The sequence below is a fragment of the Gopherus evgoodei genome, chromosome 24 (genome assembly GCF_007399415.2).
Source record: "Gopherus evgoodei ecotype Sinaloan lineage chromosome 24, rGopEvg1_v1.p, whole genome shotgun sequence".
Taxonomy (NCBI): domain Eukaryota; kingdom Metazoa; phylum Chordata; order Testudines; family Testudinidae; genus Gopherus; species Gopherus evgoodei.
Window position 1 is genome coordinate 2,415,399 of NC_044345.1, and position 24,986 is coordinate 2,440,384.

Below are 24,986 nucleotides of genomic sequence, written 5' to 3' on the forward strand. Positions count from 1 at the left end.
TGCAAAGTGTTGCATAATTATAATAATTTATTATTCTTGGAAGATGCCCATCTTTTGATTAATAGATTCTCTTTAAAAACATATATTTCTCTCTCTCTCCTGTTTACACCTTAATCAGGTCACGATTTCCAACCTCAGAATTAGTAGGTATTTGATGTTCATTGAATAGCAGCGATATATTTCTCTTTTGTATAAAATTCCATTGTAAAAGAATGATGCATCAGATCCTCGCTGGTGTAAATCTGTCCGACTGTGACTTTCATGACCTCTGCAAGCCAAAGAAATGGTTGTCCCTTTTCCCTGGTTAGGGGCAGCACTGGGATGTATATAACTTTATTGCTGGAACACTTTCTGCAAGAGAGGGATCTGGAAGCATGTCCTTTGGCTGGCCAGAGCCTGAATCTCCCTAATCAAAATCAGCATGAATTTAAAGGACCGGACTGGATTCCTATACGTGATCCGGTTGCACTGATCTAGCTCTGAATTTCCTTCAGATTCATTCCCATTGTAAGTCCTGTGAAGTCAAGAGAATGAAAACAGGAATGTAGTTCTCCCAGGAAAATTTTCATATCAAAGACTTCTGCAGGGCGTATCATGGATGTTGTTCCATATGAGATTGGCAATAGATCAATATTCATAAGGAAAACAATTACATCATCAGAAAGAATGTCAAGTGCAACGAAATGTGTTTGGTAACTAAGCAGGATCTCATACACACACGGTGTCTCAAATCCTCCCAGAGGTCTGTTAGACAGTATAAAAGCTCTTGTGAGGCCAGGCTTTTCAAACCCTTCTCTCGACTTCCTCTCCTTGGTGACTGGGTAAGTTTGATTTGAATCAATCTTTCTCTAACTATTGAGGTGTCATGTTAGTGACTGCTGTCATTTAGGACTTAATGTTGCATGTTGACTCTTATTCTCAGCAATGCTAAGGAGTTTTCCCATCAATTTTTTTTGTAGTTCTTAAGTTGCAGGCATTGGTGAATTGATGCTTGGGAAGAGGAGAGTGGGATTTGCAGAGCAACACATTTGTCTGATCCCCAGTTCTTATTACTCTTAATTGAAAATAGAGAAATGGCACCTCGTTAGTAGCGGGAATAACCCCATAGTGTAGCTTTAAATGAGAGTTTGGGGGAGGAAATGATTCTAGTTTATTCCATAAGGATCATTTTTGTGTTTGCCAACTTTATTCAGAAGCCGTTAGTACTCAACACTCTTTGAGACAGGAGACTGGATTAAACGGACACCAGTTTGACAAAGTCTGACAATTCGTCTATTCTGATGTGTGCAAGGAACAATTTAAGAGGCTGATCTTAGGTTGGTTTAACTCTGATGAAGTTAGCGTAACTAAGCTGATTTAACCCAGCCCAGTATCAGGTCCTTAGCATTTGGTATTGAGGAAAGAATATTTCCCATTCAATCATTAGCAGAAATTGCCAACTCACAAGCTCTAGAAGCCAAAGTGCCACCCTCTGGTTGTGGAGAGAAGTGGTTTGCGTGCCGAGCTAAAATCCTCACATGGAAAGGAACCTTCAGACATGTGTTCCTGCCATCCCTTCTAGAGACATTTTGTAAGAGCAATAAAAATCTCTTCCATGCATGGTAGCAATATATCATATCCCATGTTTATTTAATTCAGTCAGTGTTTTGAAACCAAGGGATTGAGAAGGGTTCAAAGTGGCTGGTTAGGAGGGTGTCTAACGTGGAGTAAAGAGGAGGAAACAGGAGACAAAATATAGCCAGGCATTGCGGGGCTAGATAATAATGTGCCTGTTCAGACTCTCTCTTTCTCTCCCATGGTGTATTCTGTTGACTCTTTTCCCTGCTGTGTGTTTCAGAGTTACCTCCGCAGCAGGAAGATGTATTTCTACCCAGAAGAGATCTGTTGTCCTGACTACCAGAACAGTTTCTTGTACAGGGGCTGGAAGCCATGGTCTTACCCCAAGCAAAACAGGGGTTGTTATGGCCGCCAATACCAATACCAATACCCTTACCAATACCAATACCCTTACCCTTACCCTTACCCTTACCCTTACCCTTACCCTTACCCTTACCGTTATCCTTGCCAGTGTCGTCCGAGGTACCAATATGGACAAATTGGTTTTGCTGAGGAGGAGTAGCCACGGAACCAGAAGTGAGCAGGCAACGAAAAGCAAGATCCGGATTCACAGATGAGCTTTTGGGCACTGGCTTTCAGGAATGCTGAACACCCTCGACTCTCCTGGGAGCTGTGGGTGCTCAGCGCTGTAACTGCATTTACTTCCAATGCCTCCCATCCTCATGGCTTCTTCTATAACGCTCTGTAGGCCTGAATCTCAATGCCCCGAAGGCCCCTTTAGGGACAAATAACATCTACACTCACTGGAAGGCTCCTTACAGAGCAGCCTGAAGGGGTCTTTGTGTTCTTGAGAATTAACCATGTGTGTTTTAGCCTTTACGTGACTATGTGCCATTAGGGTCTGGCTTTGACTTTGCTACAGAAGATGTATAATGGTGAAGCAGCTGTGCTCTGTCTATATTGTGCGTTGTTTTGTTTGCTCCTGAGTGGTATGAAACAAGTCCCTCTAAATGGTTGGAAACTGGACTTGGCTGTCAAACTCTACAGGTGCAATGAAGAAAGAGGAACATCTGGTGTGAAATTCATCACCTTGGAGAGAGCGATTCATTTTTGAGCACTTTGAAACACTGGAAATATTCTTTCTATGCTGCCTTCTTTCTCCCTGTCCCTGTGAACTCCTCTTTTCTGTCACATTAAAATGGTTGTGCATCATAAGATCAGTCTCCTGGTTTTCGGTTCTGCTCCATCTGTGACCCAGATTACTTCAGCGCCTAACTCCCATTGAAATCAGTATGTCAGGCACCAATCTACTTTTGTGAGTCTGGGACTGGGGGTTACAATTCACTGCTGTACCTGCTCATTACGTCCATCCCACTCGAACCTGGTGGTGCCAAGAGGCTGGAAATCATGAGCGGTATTAGCCTGCGATTCCCCTCTTTGTATCAGCTAACCCAGAGAGGGTGTTGGGTATTCCTTCTGATTCAGAACAGCCAGCCCTTTCAGTCAGGGTTCAATACCGTATCTCAGGAGCTGGGTATATTCCAGATGGGCAATGCCAGAGCTTAAACCATTCTTCCTATTTTCTCCTGTACCACTGAGGTGTGAGAGCAGCCTGCTGCCCCTCCCTGCCCCCAAAGGTAAGCCAAGCTCTCAACAGTTGCAGCTAAAAGAGTTTCCTACTTAAGGTTCACAGATCTGAAGCACGATTCCCCATCCGTGAAGGAGTGGGACCCCTAAATCCCCATTTGACCAGGTGCAGCACTGCAGATAAGCCCACTCTCTTTTCCTCACTTGGGTGTCAACCAATCCATTTGCACGAGTCAGAGCAATGAAAATACAAAACAAAGCACGCCAAAGAATGTTGTCTCCCTTCATGAAGACCTGGGCATGAGCACATGTAATAACAAACAGAAGGCCCCTAACTCGGCATCCAGGCTCATATCCAACAAACGAAATTCCAAACACATTTTGAGTGTAGCTCAGGCCACACTTCCAGAAATGGAAGAAGATCACAGCCTCTTGCAGGCTGCTCAGCTTCCTCTTCCTTTCTGAAAAGTTACTAGGGTGAAGCAGTCTGTTCTGTCTGGGAGCTCCAGGCTGACCCTTAAAGGGGTAGACAGTTCTTGGACTTGTAGTTTGGTACAGTTGGGGCCATGGAATTGGTGGAAGAAAGCTGGAGACCCAGCTGGAGGGTTGCATTACAAGGCAGAAAAACCACCACAGCACTGGAGTGAGCATTAGCAGGGGCTTTCCCCAGCAGAAAAGAGGCGAGGCCGTGCCTCGCCGCGAGGGGAGGTTAGTGAGGAGTGGAGTCTGTTTCAGGAGGTAAGAACAATGGTCTCAGAGCTACTAGGGCATTTGTTCTCCATGAGGGCAGTGCTCCGAAGATGAAATGCACATTGTCAGATTGCCCACAGGAAGACAGGCCTATAATGCTGCTGCTGTAAACACGCTATTCATTGTTGTATCTCGGAGAGTGAGAAGTTAGTGCTTGCCCTGGGCAATCCAGACGCAATGGTGCGTGCAGTATCCTCGAGCACTGGTAGCCTGGAATGGATTTATTCCACTTTGTTTGGCAGGGATATAAACTTCCCTGCCTCAGGGCATTAGCCAATAATGGAGATTAGGTCTGAGAAATTAATTGAAATGAGTCAGAAACTTCTCCTATGGGCAGGTTATCCCATGAGTGCCTTCTGCAGGGTTTCTTGCACCTTCCGCTGAAGAAGCTGTTGTTGGTCACCGTCAGAGGCATGATCCTGGATTCGGTGGGTCATTGATAGGATCAAAATGAAAAGTCTTGTGTTTCTGTATTTCAAAGGATGTGGCCCTGTTACGGGTCCCATATTAGAGGGCAAAGATAGATTATCTTTAAACCAAATCTGTGGCCGAAGAGTTATAATTCATCACACCAGGAAGACATGAGGGGGTTTCCATGGAGGGGTTACAGAGTTTTAGGAAATAACCAAAAAGGCTGGGAGTCTGGAAATTGTGTTTTACTCCCAGTTCTGACAGGGCCTTACTGTCTGAACTTGAGCAAATCAGTTCCTACATCTGTGAGCAAATCCCTGCCTGCCTCTGTGCCTCAGTTTCCCTAGCTGTGGCATGTGAACAAAAGCAGATACTCCTGTCACAGAGAAGTAATGAGGAATAATGAATCAACGTTTATGCATCATTCATAATGTCTAAATGAAAATGCGTGTTCCGTATTCTTCCCCCCACCCTTTCTGGAAGAGAAATGCAGAGTGTTAGATCAGGCTGGGACAATGAACTTGCAAGCCTAGCTCACATGTTGTGATGCGGCTACTTCTGTAAAATCTCGGCGCCTACCTGGGGAATTGCGTGTCACTCGCTGGTGCGCTATAACTCGCGTTCACACATGAGTGTCCAATAAGAAAAACATTGCCAGCTTCAAACTAGCAGTCCAGGGTGTATAAAGAAAATGGGGTTATTTAGGTTTCCCTAATCTGAATGTTTATCAACTAGCGGTTTTTCTTTTCCAAAGTGGTGTGAGATGCACTGCGGAAAAAGCCCCATATGCACTCAATGATGAGTTTGGTTGTTAGGAGAGTTGATAGCAGGGTGTTAGCGCAGTGCCTCCTTCCCTTCATCCCAGGGCTCTCCGCCTTTCCCTCTCCTCCATGCCCAGAGCACCAGCCCCCCAGCCCCACACCCTCCCATGAGCTCTCCATCTCTCCTAGCACTACCAATTTTCAAAATAAAAATACATGGTTTTCAATGGATGGAAAGTTGAAATTCCTTCCATAATCCCTTCTAAAATAACCAATTTCCTAATGGAATCTGATTTCCCACTATTTCTAACAGCCCTTGCCACCCTTCTGAAACAACTTCTTACTGAAGCAATTCAGATCATACCAGACTCTCTTGCCTTTGATAGGATGAAGCTATCCCTGCTCGCTGGCTAATTTATCCTGTACTCTGTACTAATATCCATAAATACTATGTGCAGGACCGGCGCTAGAGTTTTTTGCGCCCTAGGCGCACGGCCATTTCACTGCCCCGTGCGCCGCTCCCGCTGCTCTGGTGGAGCTGCCGCAGCCATTTCTGCGGAGGGTCCATTGGTCCGTGGCTCCAGTGCACCTGCGGCAGCCGTGCCTGTGGGGGGTCCACCGGAGCCGCGCGGGACCAGAGGACCATCCGCAGGCATGCCTGCGGCAGCTCCACCGGAGCCACGGACCAAAGGACCCTCCGCAGGCATGACTGTGGCAGGTCCACCGGAGCCGCCTGCCGCGCTCCCCCGGCAAAATGCCGCCCTCTGAAAATCCTGGCGCCCTAGGCGATTGCCTAGTTCGCCTTAATGGAAGCGCCTGCCCTGACTATGTGGACCTATAGTGTATCCATATGGTCCTGCAGTCTGTTCTTAACGAACAGGTCATTAGATGGAAGTTTCTGATTTAATTTTAAGATTAGCCAGGGGGTTCCATATAGTTGACCTCAATTTGACAACTTCAAATTCAGGGTTGGAATACTCTGCCTGAGACTGTATCCCCCTGGATAGGAAAGAGACACACAAACATACACCCAAGGTGTGACTTGAACAAAATAGGACTACCTTAAAATGAGGACAGTGATATACTGTATTAGGCAGCTCCCTCAGGTTGAGGTAAATGTGAAATGGTCCTTCCCTTTTTCCCGAGAAGCATTGTTAAAAACCAGGGCCACACCCCTGATTTCTTACACTTGAATCTGAAGCCCATGGAATTAAAAAGTGCTAAGAGGTCAGAGTACCTTGTGGGAAGGACACCAGGGCTCTCTCAGCTCAGGGTGTGGGAGAGAATTGGAGGAACCGGTTAAGTTCTCACATTGCTCATTTGGAACACACCAAGCTCCTTTTGTTAGGCATTTAACTGTGGCCGACAAGGTCGAGCTGTTCCCAATGAGAAGGGATCCCGAACACCCGACTGGCAGGGGACCCATGGGCTCGAATGGTAATGCACAGCCACTGGCTCTCTGCGCAGCACTGAACTGTTACCCACAGGGCCTGAGTCACAAAGTATTTAGGCCCCCAACTCATAGAGGCTGGTAAATGAGGAATGCAGCAGAAAGGAAACCAGAAGATTGATATCATGTTGCAGAATCCCTTTAATGCTAATATGATAGGAATACATAGGAACAGAGAGAATGCAGAGTAGAAAAGATATTTACAGGATGTCAAGAAGGATGACAACAAATCAGCTGCTCCCAGGTGATGCAATTCCCATTAGATGTTCTCTCTTTGGCGCAGCTGCAGAGTTTGACAATCAAGTCCTGTTTGCAGCCATTTTCAGTTAAGTGTTTTATCCCAGCCCCGGTCTAATTCAACAAAGCACAATATCAGCAGAGGAGTAACCTCTTTCTCTGTTGTACATCTTCTGTAGCAGTGGTGGAACCGGAAACAATTGATCCATGTTCACGGAAAGGCTAGAAAACATAGGTCCTAATTCTCATTGACATTTATGGCCCTCGACATTACTCTGTCAGAAGCCTTCAAATGAGTGTAAATATAATTTGTATGAACCCAGAGGCCCCTGCTGCATTGACACTGTCAGAGCGACCTGAAGGGGCCATCACGGAATTGAGATTTGGGCCTTCAGATAGCTAGAGAAAAACAGAGAGTATCAGAGACATTAGAGGAAAGTGTCCTAAAGCGTCCCCTGGCAAATCCAAATTTGGTGCAGGTTTCCTGAGGTGCTGAGAACTCACAGCTCCCATGGGAGTTGTGGGCACTCAGCATTTCCAAAAGCCATTGTCCATGAGCTCAGCCATGAATCTGTATCGTGCTTTTCATTTCCTGGTTGTTCCTTGTGTCATGGCTATTCCTCCTCAGCTAAACATGGATACTGGTATCGTGGGCCGCAGGGGTAGGGGTAGGGGTAGGGGTATGGGTAGCAGCAGTGTTTGGGATATGGGTAGCAGGGTTTGGGATAGTGGTAGCAGCCGGGATAGGGATAGGGGTACCAGCACTTGAATGGCTTTTTGCACCAGAATGGTGGGTAGTATCCACAATCACCTCCGTAATCGCTTGAGCCCCCATAACCCCACGGCTTGTAGCACCAAGGTTTACAAATCTGATGGTGTGGTTTGCAGCACCAAGGTTTACCAATATTTTGGTGATGTAACAACATCTCTGTACGTTGGACGTAAACCTGGAACACACAGAAAGGAAAAGAGTCAACATAATGCCTTAGAGCCAGTGGAATAAACGGGTCAAAGCTCAGTTCCTATTGACATGGGGGCCGTGCGGAAAGAGAGCGAGCAGGGAAATGATGACCTAGTCCCTCAGTTCCTGGCTCCATTTTGCCTCCCATGGCGTCATCCTCCTAGTGCTTTTGCTCTGCTCTCTCTTCGCCTCCCTCTTAACCAGTCCCTTTGATCCCTTCTCGATACCTTTGTCTTAAAAACATTGAGTGGAAGAAGGAAACATATGGCAGAAACTGTTTCTATCAGGCAGGCATGGGATTTGTATTGTCCCACTCACAGTTACAAAAAAGATCTTAAGATTTGCACAGGAGTTTGTGCTGACCCTCTGCTGGGGGGTGAGTTTCCCCTTAGGTTGATTAGAAATTCAATTAGTTGTGGCACCAGTGCTGTGGGATCAGGGTGATCATCATGGGAGAAGCTCACTGTGCCTCCTGTTGCAGGGCTGCTCTTGGCTTGAGGTGAGGGTTGGTGGTGGGTGAAAACAAATTATGTTTTATAAAGGCTTTGAGATAAATCTTGGAATGTTTCTGGCATCAGAAAGATGATCTCCATCCAAGAACAGCCAACACAATTCTTGCCTTGCATGAAAAAGCAGCAGATAAAACCTCAGAGGAAACACAGGAAAGATGGAGATGTGGCCTTCTTGGCTAAGACTATGGGCTGAGATTAGAGTAATTGAAAATCTGATCAGTTTTAGGTAATGGTGCAAGAACCTGAGCTTGCAGAACGCTTGTCTACTTTGAGGAGAATGATTTTTCAAGTGTACCAGAGTCTCTGCGGACTGTTTCTTTTAACCAGGCAAGCGTGAGAAGCCTTGTTGTGATTCTAAGGCGCTGAACACCTTCGAAAGTTGTGGGGCTGTGCTGATCTCTGCTGGTCAATCTCTTGCTGTGAGGAATTTGTGTAATAAAGGGAAATGCAAAGCTTCTTTTAGTGGAAATCAAGTAATCTCAAATTCTGAAGGGAAAATCACAATCCTATTAGGGGAATGACAGGAATGATCTAGATCAGCTGTTCTCAAACTGTGGGTCAGGACCCCAAAGTGGGTTGCCACCCCATTTTAATGAGGTTGCCATGGCTGGTGTTAGACTTGCTGAGGCCATGTAGTAATTTTTGTCAGAAGGGGGTCGTGGTGCAATGAAGTTTGAAGCTCTCTGATCTAGATATTAATTCCTTGTAAAGTGACTCTGTTACTCAATACAAGGGTGTTTTCCAGCAACAAACTATTATTATCATAATTCAATACTTTAGACATCAAAAGCCTTAATGAGTGTTTGTGAAGAGGGTTGATACCCAGAGTGCCAAGGAAGTGGAATATCCATCACTTGTGCTACCATCCCTGTTTTATATGTGGATAAACAAAGGCACATTGAGAATAAAGTCTTACAGGAAATGAGTTGCAGACAGAATTAGACACATTAGCCTTGACAACAAGTGCTAAATACTTCCCATTGGGCCTGGACCCTCTCAGACCCTTCACATTTTTCGATTCTAAACATTTGACTAAGAGGTGGGTAATACATAGACCAGTGGTTCTCAAACTGTGGGTCAGGACCCCAGAGTGGGTTGCGACCCCATTTTAATGGGGTCACCAGGGCTGGCTTAGACTTGCTGAGGCCCAGGGCCAAAGCCAAAGCCCGAGCCAGAAGACTTCAGCCATGTGCAGCGGGGCTACAGGGGCTGGGGCGGAAGGCCTTGGGCTTCGGCTTTGGCCCTGTGGCCTGGGGCTGTGGGGCTTTCGCTTTGCTCCCACCCCCGGGAGGAGGGCAGGGCTTGGGCGAGATCAGGCTTCAGTCCCACCTCCTGGGTTGCTATAGTAAATTTTGAGAAGTCCTGACGTAGAGAGATGCATTCATGAGTTCTTTTTTTATTTGGTTTTGACAAGTTTCTGGAGGAATCATCTTCTGATTCTTCTGCATGAGAGTGACTAAACTTATATTGGAATTCTAAATACAGGTTGACTATCCTACACCACTGATTACCACCTATGTAACTGACTTACTCAGCTAATAAACATGGAACAAGTGAAGAGTCCACATTGCTGGAGGAGGTGGAAAAATGTTTTGAGGCAAACGAGGCTGGAGTTAAGATTTTGTTTGACAATAACAGCAGATTTTTTCACAGGAATACACATAAATGTCTTATCACTTCAGTACTTAATATTTGAATTATAAATGGAAGTTTATAATCTTAAGCCACCAATGAACATTTATGTAATGAATGTTCTGATCATTCCTTTGGAAAATTAGTATCTCCATGTACAAAGGTGGCAAAATTGAAGTGGATCAACACATTATTTAGTTGGTCTTTGTTTATGCTTAGATCAGACGAGAATTCTCCCAGAAGCTTGCCAGACAAAATGAGAATATGATAAGAGTCGCGGTAACCATTCCAGGCATGTAAATTGCATATGAGGAAGCCAAAAACACCAAATGTTATTAACAAAACACTTGACTGACATCATGTAATGTGGTTTAATAATGTTCAACACAGAGAGTAGCATATGGCATGAGAAATCGAACTACGTGGTTTTATTTCTGTCTCTGCAGCTGACTCCTCGGGTGAGCTTCAGCCCAGCGTGCCTCTGTTTATTTGCATAGAAAATAAGGATAATAACACTCATGTTAGATGGTAAGTGGTAACTCAGGATATCAAACACTTCACAGACAGTCATTAAAGTTCTGTATATGCAAAGTGTTGTATGATTACAATGTTGATGTTTTGTTCATAGAAGATACATGTTTGAGTAATAGAGTCATTTTAAAAATGTATTTCAGTTTCTCTCATTTCTAGGCCTTAGTCAGGTCACGATTTCTCGCTTCAGAATTTGTAGCTATTAGATTTTCATTAAATAGAAGATAATTGTTTCTCTTTTATATAAAATTCCATTCTATAGTTCCCGAGCCAGCTCCTGAGCTGCTGTAAATCGTTCCGGCTCTTTTGACTACTGGAACACTTCCTGCAAGAGAAGGACCTGGAAACATGAGCTCTGGCTGGTCAGAGTATCCATTAACCTACACTCATTCCACAGACGTCTCTTGCTCGGCCAGTGAGGCCTTTTCTTCATCTTCCCGTGCTTCACTTGGGCTCTCATGGCCACACTTTCCCATAAGATCTCCTTCTCTTAGCTGCTCAAGGATGGAGATGGGGTTTCTGAGGTGGGATAGATCCAAGACTGTAATTCCAGGCCTTTCTAAAACCCTGTGCCACCAGCCCTGAATGCTATCAATGAGCAACCCTGGAACAAATAGTACTGTGAGCTTCTGTCAGGATGCTCTACCTTTCATTTCAGGGTGTGCATTGGATCAGATGCATTGTGGGTGGATGTGCAGAGCATGCAGAATACAGGCTCCATGACATTGCAGTGGTTAATGCCAGAATATCCCAAACCAATATCAGCATGGATGTGAAAGACTGGACTGGATTGTTGTACATGCTACTGATGCTCAGATCCACCTCTGAATTTCCTTCAGATTCATTCCCACTGTAATTCCACTGAAGTCAAGAAAATGATATAGGAATGTAGCACACCCATGAAAATTTCCATAGGAAAGAAACCTGCAAGGTGTAGTTTGCATGTTGTACCATATGAAGGTGAGAATAGACTAATGAATATTAAGACCGAGGAACAAGTTTCCTCAATTAAAAGAGTCACAATAAGCAGTCCAATAAAATGTGTTTTGTAACTAATAAGGATCTGATGAACAAATGGTGTGTCTGATCCTCCAGGCTGTTTGAGAAAGTGTATAAAAGGTCCCGCCACTCAGGGCTCTTCTCACCACCTGTCTTGACTTACCATCTTCTGTGAACTGGGTAGGTCTGATTTGAATCAATCTCTGTGTAACTATTGAGGTGGCACATTAGTAATCTCTTCAGTTCAGGACTGAATCTTGTATGTTGACTCTGTTTCTCAGTAAGTTTAAGGATTTTTTATGTAATTTTTTGTGGCTGTTAAGTTGCAGGCATTAGCGGATTCATGTTTTAGGAGTTAAGGGTGGGATTTGCAGAAGAACATATGTGTTTCTGACACAGAGTTCCTATGACTACTAACTGGAGATAGGAAATTGGAATCCCTTTGTCAGCTCTGAATAATCTCACAGTGCAGCTTTCATTGAGGGGTTTTGGGAAGAAACCCCTCCACTTTCTTCCATAAAGGGCTACTTCATTGGGAAGCGGCTAGTACTCTATACTCCTGGAGACAGGATAATTATTTTAATGGACCACCAGTCTGAGCTGGTATGACAATTCCTATGTTATGCGTGCAACTAGCAATTTTAGACACAGATTTTGGCTGGTGTAAGTCAGCATAGCTCCACTGAAGTCAGTGTACCTGAGCTTGTATAACCCAGCTCGTGATCTGATCCTCAGAGTTTTGTACTGAAAAAAGAATATTGTCTATTAATTCATTAGCAAGTATTGCTTCCTCACAAGCTTGACAACCCAAAAACGCCATAATCTGCTCAAGAAAGGAAGTGGTCAGGTGGCAAAATCCACACAGGAAACTAACATTTTATTCCTGCCATGCTTTGTATAAACATTTTGTCAAAGTGTGTAAAGATCTCATTCATAGAAATGATCTATATCATATGTTTAATCTACCATCAATATTTTTCAGAGAAAGGGATTGACAGAGGGTCAAAGAGCTTGGTTAAGAGGGAGGTTAAGAGTGAGTGGAAGAAGAGGACTAGAAGGAGGAAATGGGATGCCACACGTAGCCAGGAACTGCGGGTCTGGGTTATTATTTGCTTTCTCTCTCTCCAGGGTCTCCAATAGAATAATAACCGAGTTTTGACCCTTTATTCCTCTGGCCCTAGTGCATTGTGCTGACTCTTTCCCCTGCTATGTTTCAGGTGTACCTCCAGCACAGAAAGATGTCTTTCGACGAAAGCATTGACGAATTGTACTATAACCCCTGCTGTTATGGGGGCTATCGTGGTTACAGAGGTTACGGCTACAGTAGGCCTTGGTATTACCAAAGGCCGTACAAGTACGGTTGGGGCCATCACTACAAATGCTGCTACCCTTACCCTTACCGATGGGGCTGGGGGTACGGCTATGGAAAGGGTTGGCCATGTTTTGCTGAGGAAGAATAGATCTGGAACATGGAAAGACCAGGAAATGTAAAGCAAGATACAGATTAATGGCTGAGTTTATGGGCAATGGCTTTCAGAAATGCAGAGCACCCTCGAATCCCCTGGGAGCTGCCAGTGCTCAGAACCTCAGTAAATCTTCCCCATAGCTCTATTTCCCAGATTACACTTTATGACTGTTTCCTCTAATACCTTCCAAACTCTCTGCTTCTTCTAGAATGATCAGTTTAGACATGCATCTCCATTCCATGAAGGTCCCTTTAGGCCGCTCTGATACAATAAGTGAAGCAAGGGCATTATGGGTGGGTCAAAAAACATTTACACTCACTTGAAGGCTCCTTAAAGAGCTGCGTAAGGGACCTTTGTGTCAATGCAAATTGAGCCCTATGTGTTCTGGCCTTTTCATGAATATGTGCCGTTGGTTTCTGGTTTCAACAGTACTATAAAAGTAGTATATTGGTGAGGCAGCTGAGTCCTGGGATTAAGTTGTGCTTTGTCTTGTTTGATTCTGACCGGGATGAAAGAAGTACCTCAAAATGGCTGCAAACAGGCCTTGATTGTCAAACTCCACAGCTGCAATGAAGATAGAAGAACATCTGGTGTAAAATGTATCATCATGGAATCAGTGATTCATTATAGACCTTCTTGAAGCCCTGGAAATATATCCATTCCATGTTGCATTGTTCCTGTCTCTTGCTGTGTAGTCGTCTTCTTTTTCACATTAAAGTTTCTGCGTCATTATACCAGCCTTCTGGTTTTCCTTTCTGCTCCATTCCTTATTTAGCAACTACTGTGGCTTGGGTTCACAGATCGCCTTAGGTGCTTACTCTTATTGAAATCAATGTGAACAAGGAACCTAAACACCTTCGGGACTCTGGGCCTATGTGTAAACATTCACTGCTGTGCAGGAAGCCAGTGTCCATGCACTACTTAAATCCCATTGGAGCCCTGTAGTGAGAGGTGAATCAGGTCTGGCAAGAGTCTGAAAATCATGAGAGAGGTATTACCCCTGCCGTTCCCTTCTTTGTACCGACTAACTTTGGGATACCTTTCCATTGTAAACTCCAGTGAAGTCAGGAAAATGATACCAAGAATGTAGTTTGCCAATAAAACGTGGAGACCACACAGTGTAACATGCATACCATTCTATCACAGTTTCTATTAACTGTCCCTGTGATCCCTCAAGGGCACTCCCTTAAGGTTTCTGACTCCCAGCTGTCACCTACTGTGGGTAGAGAGATACGCCTTCCTCTCCCATCTGACCACAGGTTTTAAGGCTGCACAGCACCCTGCCTTCAAGTGTGATATCACCAGCTAACCAGTCTAAAGGCCAGTTCCTGTGTGCTGCTTTCTCTCTGAAATCTGTTAGCAGCACATTGCTAATAGTTTCAGTTCACTACTCTGCTCTTTCTAAGGACACAGCAGGATTCTTAAGGTAAAAGCATTACCAAAGACATGTAAAAACAATAAAAGTGCCTATGTGCATGCAGAAAGCTTGCCAGAGGTCACCATCAGCCTTATGCAGCCCTTCTGCAAGGATGGAAACCCCTTTGAAGAGAAGGCCAGGCGATTTGTGGATCAGAAAGAAGTCCCTGAGTCAGTTCAAACCCAGTTTTTTTATATCAAGTTCCTTTCTTTGTTGTTCTCTAGAAAACCCAGTTTGTACTGCTAATTCATGGATAACCCCAGTGGCACCTCTCTGGAGGTGTTTCCATTCATCAATGATTTATCTTAATAACTCTCCACTGTTTTTGTTCTTGAAGAAGCTGTGGTAACCTTCCCCCTTGGAGTAGAGCACAATCATACATACAATCCTTGGCCCACTGTGATCTATACACGTCACATAATAGAGTCCTGTGAAGGTACGGCATAAAATTGCAATGTATGACACAACTCTCATGGGAGGTTGACAATAGACTAATAATCACAAACATAGAGTGATGTGTGCAACAAAATTTTGTTTGAAACTAATAAGGACCTTATGAAGAAAGGGTGTCTCAGATCCTGCAGGGTTCAGATGCGCAGTAGTCCCTGTTGAGATACGGGACTATTCTAACGACTCCTCTTGACCTCTTTTCTTTGGTGAAGTGGGTAAGGCTGATCTGAATCACTCTCATTATTACTGGTGAGGTGTCACATTGGTGCTAGTTGTAATTTGGGAGTCAATTTTGCATATATACTCTGTGGTGCTTATGAATTATGGGACTTATTGTGGAATCTTGGACATGTCATTTGCCCCCTTTGTGTGCCTATGTCTGTAAAATGGGAACAGAGATATTTACTTACATTATAGGCATAAACTGCACAACTCACTGTCCAAGTAATTGTTCCATGGACCTTTCTTCTCATGCTTTTTGTGTGTGTCCATAATAAGGGTTCATAGTGGTAAAAGGTCCCTTTAATGTGGATGCTTTATCTAGAGCCCTTTGACCAAACAAAGCTCATTTTGCATGACTAATTCTATCTCAGACCCTGGTGATGATTTTTCTAGTCAATCTGTTTATGCCCATGCATGCCCAGGCAGCTCTTAAACAGAAATTCCCCTGGGCCTTAATTCTGGACACACCAGTTCTCTTTCATCATGACTGTCTATTTCCCACCAATTTCTTCTGTGCCAGATACTCCACTGATGTGTAGAGATTAGAATCCAGCTAGAGAGCTGCCATTCATGCCAGGCTACTGTTGATGTAAATTCTGCAAGATCGGATATTAGGCACTTCATTTGCAATCACTTTACAAGATCCAGGGGCAATGGCAGTTTGATGTGGAAGTTTTGGATTTCACTCCACTGATAAAACTCTATTAAATGTATATTTTTGTCATTTTTTTCTCTTGATGGGCTCATAAACTGGACTGCAGCAAATTCTAATTTTGTAGGATCCAGTGAAAGGTAATGGTCAAAACTGGCTTAATCAGGAATGTTGCCAACACATTTGACTGAATCTGTTCTCCCAACATACAATGTGTATTAATTCTGTAAAAGTTGTTAAGGTAGCATGGACCCACAGCACTGCTAATGAGAATTGTCCTATACAATTATATAAGCTGAAAATGAGGTACCATGGCTTGATACGGAAGAAACCATAAATGAAAGAATATCTTTTTAATTTGAGGGGTTCTCAGTTCTCAGAAGATGAACATTTTTCACTGATCATTTTTTTCTAGGATTTTTATTTTTTATTGATTCTTTTTTTTGAGAAAAACCTAGTCTGCTCTCAACTACATGTGTTCTTTGTGACAAATCATGAAACCGGATGCAGTATCTTTGGGGGAATGTATTGTATTAAGATTATATATCCCTATGTGCAAAACAATGTAGGTATGATTATGTCTGACACACACAAAGAGGAGGGTTACCACAGCTCCTGCAGGAACTAAAACAGCGATTAAGGTAAATCACTGAGGAATGGAAACACCTCCAGAGAGGTACAACACCCGGAGGCTGGCATAAGGATTGTGCAGTCTTCAATCCCTGGCTGAGGAGGGAGCCTGATGAGGGTCTCCAACCAAGAAAGGTGACTACTGGGAGCTGAAGGATTCACAGAGGGGAATACAGTTGCAGTTATGCTGAAATGGTGATAATATGTTATGCACATTACACCCAGATACAGGAAAGTATCCATGTGCCCCTCTCACACTGATTTCAATATAGGTTAGATGCCAAAGTAATTTTGTGACTCTCGGCCACAGGGATTGGTAAATAAGAAATGGAGCAGAAAGGAAAACCAAAAGGCTGGTAATATGATGCAGAATGACTTTAATGTGAATTAGAAGAGGAGTACATAGCAAGAGACACAAGGAATGCAGAGCAGAAAGAATATATTTCTAGGGTTTCAAGAAGGTCTACAACGAATCACTGGCTCCACGGTGATGCATTTCATACCAGATGTTCTTCTTCCTCCATTGCCCCTGTGGAGTTTGACAGTGAAGTCCCGTTTCCAGCATTGTTATCCCAGTCAAGATCAAATGAGACAAAGCAGAATGTGAGCAGAGCACTAGGCTTTTTCTCTCTTATTAGTATTCCGGAGCAAAGTTAAACTCCGAGACAAATGGCCCATACTCAGGTAGAGATCAATACACCCAGAGCCTAATTCCCACTGACGCTGAGATCCTTTTGTGTTGCTCTGTAAGGAACCTGTGCATGAGTGTAAATGTCATTTGTGCCAACTTTAAGGTCCTTGCATCACTGACCCTGTCAGGGTGGCCTAAAGGGGCCTTCTTGGAATTGGGCTTTGGGCTGGTAGATCGTTGTAGAAGAAGCAGTTAGAAGAGGAGGCATTAGTGGAAACAGTCACAAAGGGAAATACAGCTATGAGGAGGCAGCTTTCCTGAGGCACTGAGCAATCGCAGCTCCTATGGCAGTGGTGGCTGCTCAGCATTTCTGAAAGCCATTGCCCATCAGCTAATTGGTCAATCGTATCCTGCTTTTTGTTTCCTGGTTGTTCCTTCTTCCGGGTCTATTGCTCCTCAGCAAAACACGGCCAGCATCCTCCATAGCCGTAACCACCCCCCCATCGCTGTGGGTAGGAGTAGCAGGAGCCGTAATGGTGGCCCCACCCATAACCGTATGGCCTGTAGTAACCCCATGGCTGATAGCAGTCGTAATGGCCCCTATAACCACCCCAGCCCCCACTCCAACAGGGGTTACCGCCCCAATGGTGAGAAATCTTTTGGTGGTGGAAAGTCATCTTTCTGCCTTGGAGGTAAACCTGAAAAACACAGCAGGGAAAAGAGTCAACATCATGCAGTAGAGCCAACAGAAGGAAAAGGACAAAGCTCATGGGCTTTTGGAACATGGACCATAGGGAGAGAGAGACAGAGCAGGAAGACATCAGAGCTGTTCAGCTGAATTCAGGGATCTAAGCTAACTCACACCAATTGTAGGTCTGAATCTAAAATTGCTACTAGTGCACATAAGGACATAGAAATTGTCATACTGGATCAGACCAAAAGTGCCTCTTATGCATTAGTCTGTCTGAAATATTGTTGAGTACCAGCTGCCGCAGACTAGAGAAGTATACAGAAGTGGTCTCTTGTGGAATAAACTGGGGATGTTTCTTTTTAACACACCTTAGTTAAAGGTTGCATATGAGATTTTTCAAAGCTACCTAAGAGATTTGAACATCTAATTTCTAATGGAAATAAACAGGAGCTAGTGTCCAAAATGCCTAGGTACCAGTGAAAATTGCAGACTTTACTTCTAAATCATGAATCCACCACTGCCTTCAACTGAATAACTATTATTTTAATGGAAAATCCCTTTACATAGTCAATATTCACAACGTTATGCGCAAGATTCCATCCTAATTTAAAACCGTCACTAATGTAACATTTCAATAGCTCCAAAAAGATTGAGACAAATGGGACTTACCGAGCTCACGGAGAAGGTTAAGTTAAGAGAAGTGGTTAAAGAACCCTGAGTCGCTTGTGCTTTTATATAGTTTGTTAGATTGCCGGGAGAATATGAGACACCCTGTAGCTTGATGTCCTAATTAGTTACAAAACATGCTTTGCTAAGTACATCACTTCTTCAGCTGATATAATTGTTTACAGGATGATTGTGTTTTCAGCTTCGCATGGCATGTCATACACAAAACACCTGACAAGTTTCTTTCATCTCAAAAGTTTATGGGACACAATCTTCACTTTTATTCTAGTTACTAATTATTCTAATGACCTCTGCCAGATTTACAATAAGAAAGAACCTAAAGGTTAGTTCGAGCTGTATCTGTTGCGCAATGTGCTCTCATGGAAAGGAATCCAGGTGCGTCCTTGTGAGCCATACTGGCATGTGTTGGGGGCATTGCACAGTTCTTCCTGAAATTTGTAGGAGGGAAGGACCACTGAGCATATCCTGGACCCCCAAGTTTTCTGATCTACTGTCCATTGAAGTCAATGGGAGTCATTATTCAGGATGAGTTTTGTCTCAGGCCCCATGACTTGAAATTTGCCCTTATGTTGCTTAGAAATTCAGTTCCTAAATCACCTCCACCAACTCTGCAGGATCAGGGTGATCATCATGCAGAAGCTCAGTGTGCTTCCCAACGTGGAATTGAGATGAGGGATGGCGGTGGGTGAAAACAGGGGATGCAATATTTAATAAAGGCTTTGAGATAAATCCTGGAATATTTTCGGCATCAGCAACATGACCTCCATCCAACAGCAGCCAAGACAAATTGTGGTTTTGCAAGAAAATACAGCTAATAAAGCCCCAGAAAAAACACAGAAAAGATGGAAGATGAGGCTTTCTTGGCCAAGGCTATGGGCTAAACTTAGATTAACTGAAAACCTGACCATCTTAGGACATGCTGCAAGACCCTGAGCTTGCAGAATGTTTGTCTACCTTGCTGAGAATGATTTTCCAAGTGTAACACACAAGCCATACATTGTTTCCTCTAACCAGGCAATGGTGAAGAGTCTTGCTTTGATTTAAAAGCATTGAATGTCTTTAAATTCTATGGAATTGTTTTGATTCATTCCAGTTGATCTCCTGTTCTTAAACTTTCCAAAGGAATTCATGTAATAAAAGGCAATGGAAAGCTTCTTTTCAATGGAAATCAAATAATCCCAAATTCTGAGCTGCAAATCACAACCTTGTTAGGGGAATGACTTGAGTCACCTTGACAGGCATGTTTTTAAAGATGAGTATATTACTCAACTGAATGGCGTCTTTCAGAATTGAATTATGAATATCATAATAATATACCACTTTGTATATCAAAAGCTTTAATGAGAGCTTGTGAAGTGCTTTGATATCCAGAGTCCTAAGGAAGTAGAACATCCTCCATGAATTCTATGGTCTCCTTTTTTCCTGCAGAGAAACAGGCACATTAAGGTGAAGGTCAAACAGGGAAGAAGTTGCAAAATCAGAAATGAAACCCAGTAGTCTTGACAGCTGCTTTGTTCTTACCATTGGTCCTGAGCCCTCTTAGACGCTTCACATTCTTGGCTTTCAAATAGGTCAGGTTGAAATTTCAAATCATAGGACCTGAGACAAAATCCACCCAGAGTTATGACTCCCATGACTTCAACAGGCAGTAGATTAGAAAACTTGTGAATGCAGGCTTTTCACAGTGTTCCTTCCCTCCTATGAAGTTCAGGAAGAACTGTGCAATGCCCCCAGCATATACTAGCAGATATTGCGTTAGTGATGATTTTAATTTGACTCAATTTTTTATAAAACTGTATGAATATTGGCTACATAAAGGGGTTGTTCCATTAAAATAGTAGTTGTGCAACAGATACAGCTGTGATTAACCTTCAGATTAATCCCTATAGTAAATCCAACAGAGGTCACTAGAATGAGTCCAGGAAAGATTGTGTCCCATAAAACTTTTCGGATGAAATAAACCGATAGGGTGTTTTGTCTCAGGCTCTGTGACTTGAAATTTCAATCTGACCTATTTGAAAGCCAAGAATGTGAAGGGTGTAAGTGAGTTCAGAACCAATGGTAAGTACATAGCACATGTTGTCAAGACTACTGGGTTTTATTTCTGATTTTGCAGCTTGCTTCTTGTCTGACCTTCACCTTAATGTGCGTCTGTTTCTCTGCATAAAAACAGGGATAAAGCCTCAGACAAGATACAGGAAAGCTGGAGATACGGCCTTCTTGGCCAAGGATGTGTTATAAAATTAGATTAGTTCAACATCTTATCAACTTTAGAACATGCTGCAAAACCCGGAGCTTGCAAAAGGCTTTTGAGAATTATGAGAATGATTTTTAAGTGTAACAACCTCCCCTAAAAGGCTCTTTCCTCTAAACAGACAAAGCTGAAGACCCTTATGTTGATTCAAATGCCATGAACATTTTTGAATTCTATGGAGCTGTGTTTATTTCTGCCAGCTGAACTTCTCCTCTTAAATTTAAAAGGAATTTTTACACTGAAAGGAAATGCAACCTTTTTTTGAATGGAAATCAAATAGTCCAAAACTCTGAGCTACAAATCATGCCTGAATTAGGAGAATGACACGAATGACCTTGACATGCATTTTTAAAGTGATTCTATTACTCATTAGAAGGGAGTCTTCCAGTAAGAAACTATTGCTATTTTAATAATCCAAGACTTTGGACATCAACAACCTTAATGAACGTTTGTGAAGTGCTTTGATATCTGGAGTACTGGGGAAATAGAACATCCACTAGAATGTTATCACTCCTGTTTTATGTTGAAATAAAGAGAGATACATTGAGGTGAAGGTCACAGAGGAAGTGGCAAAGTTACAAATAACGTGCCGTAGTCTAGACAGCATTTGCTACCCACTTCTCACTGATGTTGAACTTTCTTAGACCCTTCAGTTTCTTGGCTTCCAAATATTTCACTAACAAAAGAAAAAGCGGATATCAAAGCACTTCACAAGCTCTCATTAAAGCTTTTGATATACAAAGTGGTATATTATTATGATATTCATAATTCAATTCTGAAAGACGCCATTCAGTTGAGTAATATACTCATCTTTAAAAACATGCCTGTCAAGGTGACTCAAGTCATTCCCCTAACAAGGTTGTGATTTGCAGCTCAGAATTTGGGATTATTTGATTTCCATTGAAAAGAAGCTTTCCATTGCCTTTTATTACATGAATTCCTTTGGAAAGTTTAAGAACAGGAGATCAACTGGAATGAATCAAAACAATTCCATAGAATTTAAAGACATTCAATGCTTTTAAATCAAAGCAAGACTCTTCACCATTGCCTGGTTAGAGGAAACAATGTATGGCTTGTGTGTTACACTTGGAAAATCATTCTCAGCAAGGTAGACAAACATTCTGCAAGCTCAGGGTCTTGCAGCATGTCCTAAGATGGTCAGGTTTTCAGTTAATCTAAGTTTAGCCCATAGCCTTGGCCAAGAAAGCCTCATCTTCCATCTTTTCTGTGTTTTTTCTGGGGCTTTATTAGCTGTATTTTCTTGCAAAACCACAATTTGTCTTGGCTGCTGTTGGATGGAGGTCATGTTGCTGATGCCGAAAATATTCCAGGGTTTATCTCAAAGCCTTTATTAAATATTGCATCCCCTGTTTTCACCCACCGCCATCCCTCATCTCAATTCCACGTTGGGAAGCACACTGAGCTTCTGCATGATGATCACCCTGATCCTGCAGAGTTGGTGGAGGTGATTTAGGAACTGAATTTCTAAGCAACATAAGGGCAAATTTCAAGTCATGGGGCCTGAGACAAAACTCATCCTGAGTAAGGACTCCCATTGACTTCAATGGACAGTAGATCAGAAAACTTGGGGGTCCAGGATATGCTCAGTGGTCCTTCCCTCCTACAAATTTCAGGAAGAACTGTGCAATGCCCCCAACACATGCCAGTATGGCTCACAAGGACGCACCTGGATTCCTTTCCATGAGAGCACATTGCGCAACAGATACAGCTCGCAATAACCTTTAGGTTCATTCTTATTGTAAATCTGACAGAGTTCATTAGAATAATTAGTAACTAGAATAAAAGTGAAGATTGTGTCCCATAAACTTTTGAGATGAAAGAAACTTGTCAGGTGTTTTGTGCATGCCATGCCATGCGAAGCTGAAAACACAATCATCCTGTAAACAATTATATCAGCTGAAGAAGTGATGTACTTAGCAAAGCATGTTTTGTAACTAATTAGGACATCAAGCTACAGGGTGTCTCATATTCTCCAGGCAATCTAACAAACTGTATAAAAGAGCAAGCGACTCAGGGTTCTTTAACCACTTCTCTTAACTTAACCTTCTCCGTGAGCTCGGTAAGTCCCATTTGTCTCAATCTCTTTGGAGCTATTGAAATGTTACATTAGTGACGGTTTTAAATTAGGACGGAATCTTGCGCATAACGTTGTGAATATTGACTATATAAAGGGATTTTTCCATTAAAATAGTAGTTATTCAGTTGAAGGCAGTGGTGGATTCATGATTTAGAAGTAAAGTCTGCAATTTTCACTGGTACCTAGGCATTTTGGACACTAGTTCCTGTTTATTTCCATTAGAAATTAGATGTTCAAATCTCTTAGGTAGCTTTGAAAAATCTCATATGCAACCTTTAACTAAGGTGTGTTAAAAAGAAACATCCCTAGTTTATTCCACAAGAGACCACTTCTGTATACTTCTCTAGTCTGCGGCAGCTGGTACTCAACAATATTTCAGACAGACTAATGCATAAGAGGCACTTTTGGTCTGATCCAGTATGACAATTTCTATGTCCTTATGTGCACTAGTAGCAATTTTAGATTCAGATCTACAATTGGTGTGAGTTAGCTTAGATCCCTGAATTCAGCTGAACAGCTCTGATGTCTTCCTGCTCTGTCTCTCTCTCCCTATGGTCCATGTTCCAAAAGCCCATGAGCTTTGTCCTTTTCCTTCTGTTGGCTCTACTGCATGATGTTGACTCTTTTCCCTGCTGTGTCTTTCAGGTTTACCTCCAAGGCAGAAAGATGACTTTCCACCACCAAAATATTTCTCACCATTGGGGCGGTAACCCCTGTTGGAGTGGGGGCTGGGGTGGTTATAGGGGCCATTACGACTGCTATCGGCCATGGGGTAACTACAGGCCATACGGTTATGGGTGGGGCCACAATTACGGCTCCTGCTACTCCTACCCACAGCGATGGGGGGGTGGTTACGGCTATGGAAGATGCTGGCCGTGTTTTGCTGAGGAGCAATAGACCCGGAAGAAGGAACAACCAGGAAACAAAAAGCAGGATCCGATTGACCAATGAGCTTACGGGCAATGGCTTTCAGAAATGCTGAGCAGCCACCACTGCCACAGGAGCTGCGATTGCTCAGTGCCTCAGGAAAGCTGCCTCGTAGCTGTATTTCCCTTTGTGACTGTTTCCGCTAATGCCTCCTCTTCTAACTGCTTCTTCTACAACGATCTACCAGCCCAAAGCCCAATTCCAAGAAGGCCCCTTTAGGCCACCCTGACAGGGTCTGTGATGTAGGGACCTTAAAGTTGGCACAAATAACATTTACACTCATGCACAGGCTCCTTACAGAGCAACACAAAAGGATCTCAGCGTCAGTGGGAATTAGGCTCTGGGTGTGTGTGTGATCTCTAGCTGAGTATGGGACATTTGTTTCAGTGTCTGACTTTGCTCCGGAAGACGAATCAGAGAGAAAGAGCCTAGTGCTCTGCTCACATTCTGCTTTGTCTCATTTGATCTTGACTGGGATAACAATGCTGGAAACGGGACTTCACTGTCAAACTCCACAGGGGCAATGGAGGAAGAAGAACATCTGGTATGAAATGCATCACCGTGGAGCCAGTGATTCGTTGTAGACCTTCTTGAAACCCTAGAAATATATTCTTTCTGCTCTGCATTCCTTGTGTCTCTTGCTATGTACTCCGCTTCTAATTCACATTAAAGTCATTCTGCATCATATTACCAGCCTTTTGGTTTTCCTTTCTGCTCCATTTCTTATCTGCCAACCGCTGTGGAGAGGGTCACAGAACTCATGAGGTGCATAACCTGTATTGCAATCGGTGTGAGGGAGGCACATGGATACTTTCTTTTATGTGGATGTAATGTGACTATCACGCTATCACACTCTCAAAGTTTCAGTGAAAATGCAAGTATCCGCCTCTGTGAATCCTTCAGCTCCCAGTCGTCACCTTTCTTGGTTGGAGACCCTCATCAGGCTCCCTCCTCAGCCAGGGATTGAAGAATCATAGAATCATAGAATATCAGGGTTGGAAGGGACCTCAGGAGGTGTCTAGTCCAACCCCTGCTCAAAGCAGGACCAATTCCCAACTAAATCATCCCAGCCAGGGCTTTGTCAAGCCGGGCCTTAAAAACCTCTAAGGAAGGAGATCCCACCATTTCCCTAGGTAACCCATTCCAGTGCTTCACCACCCTCCTAGTGATATAGTGTTTCCTAATATCCAACCTAAATCTCCCCCACTGCAGCTTGAGACCATTACTCCTTGTTCTGTCATCAGGTATCACTGAGAGCAGGCTAGATCCATCCTCTTTGGAACCCCCCTTTCAGTAGTTGAAAGCAGCTATCAAATCTCCCCTCATCCTTCTCTTCTCCAGACTAAAGAATCCCAGTTTCCTCAGTCTCTCCTCATAAGCCATGTGCTCCAGCTTCCTAATCATTTCTGTTGCCCTCCGCTGGACTCTTTCCAATTTTTCCACATCCTTCTTGTAGTGTGGGGCCTAAAACTG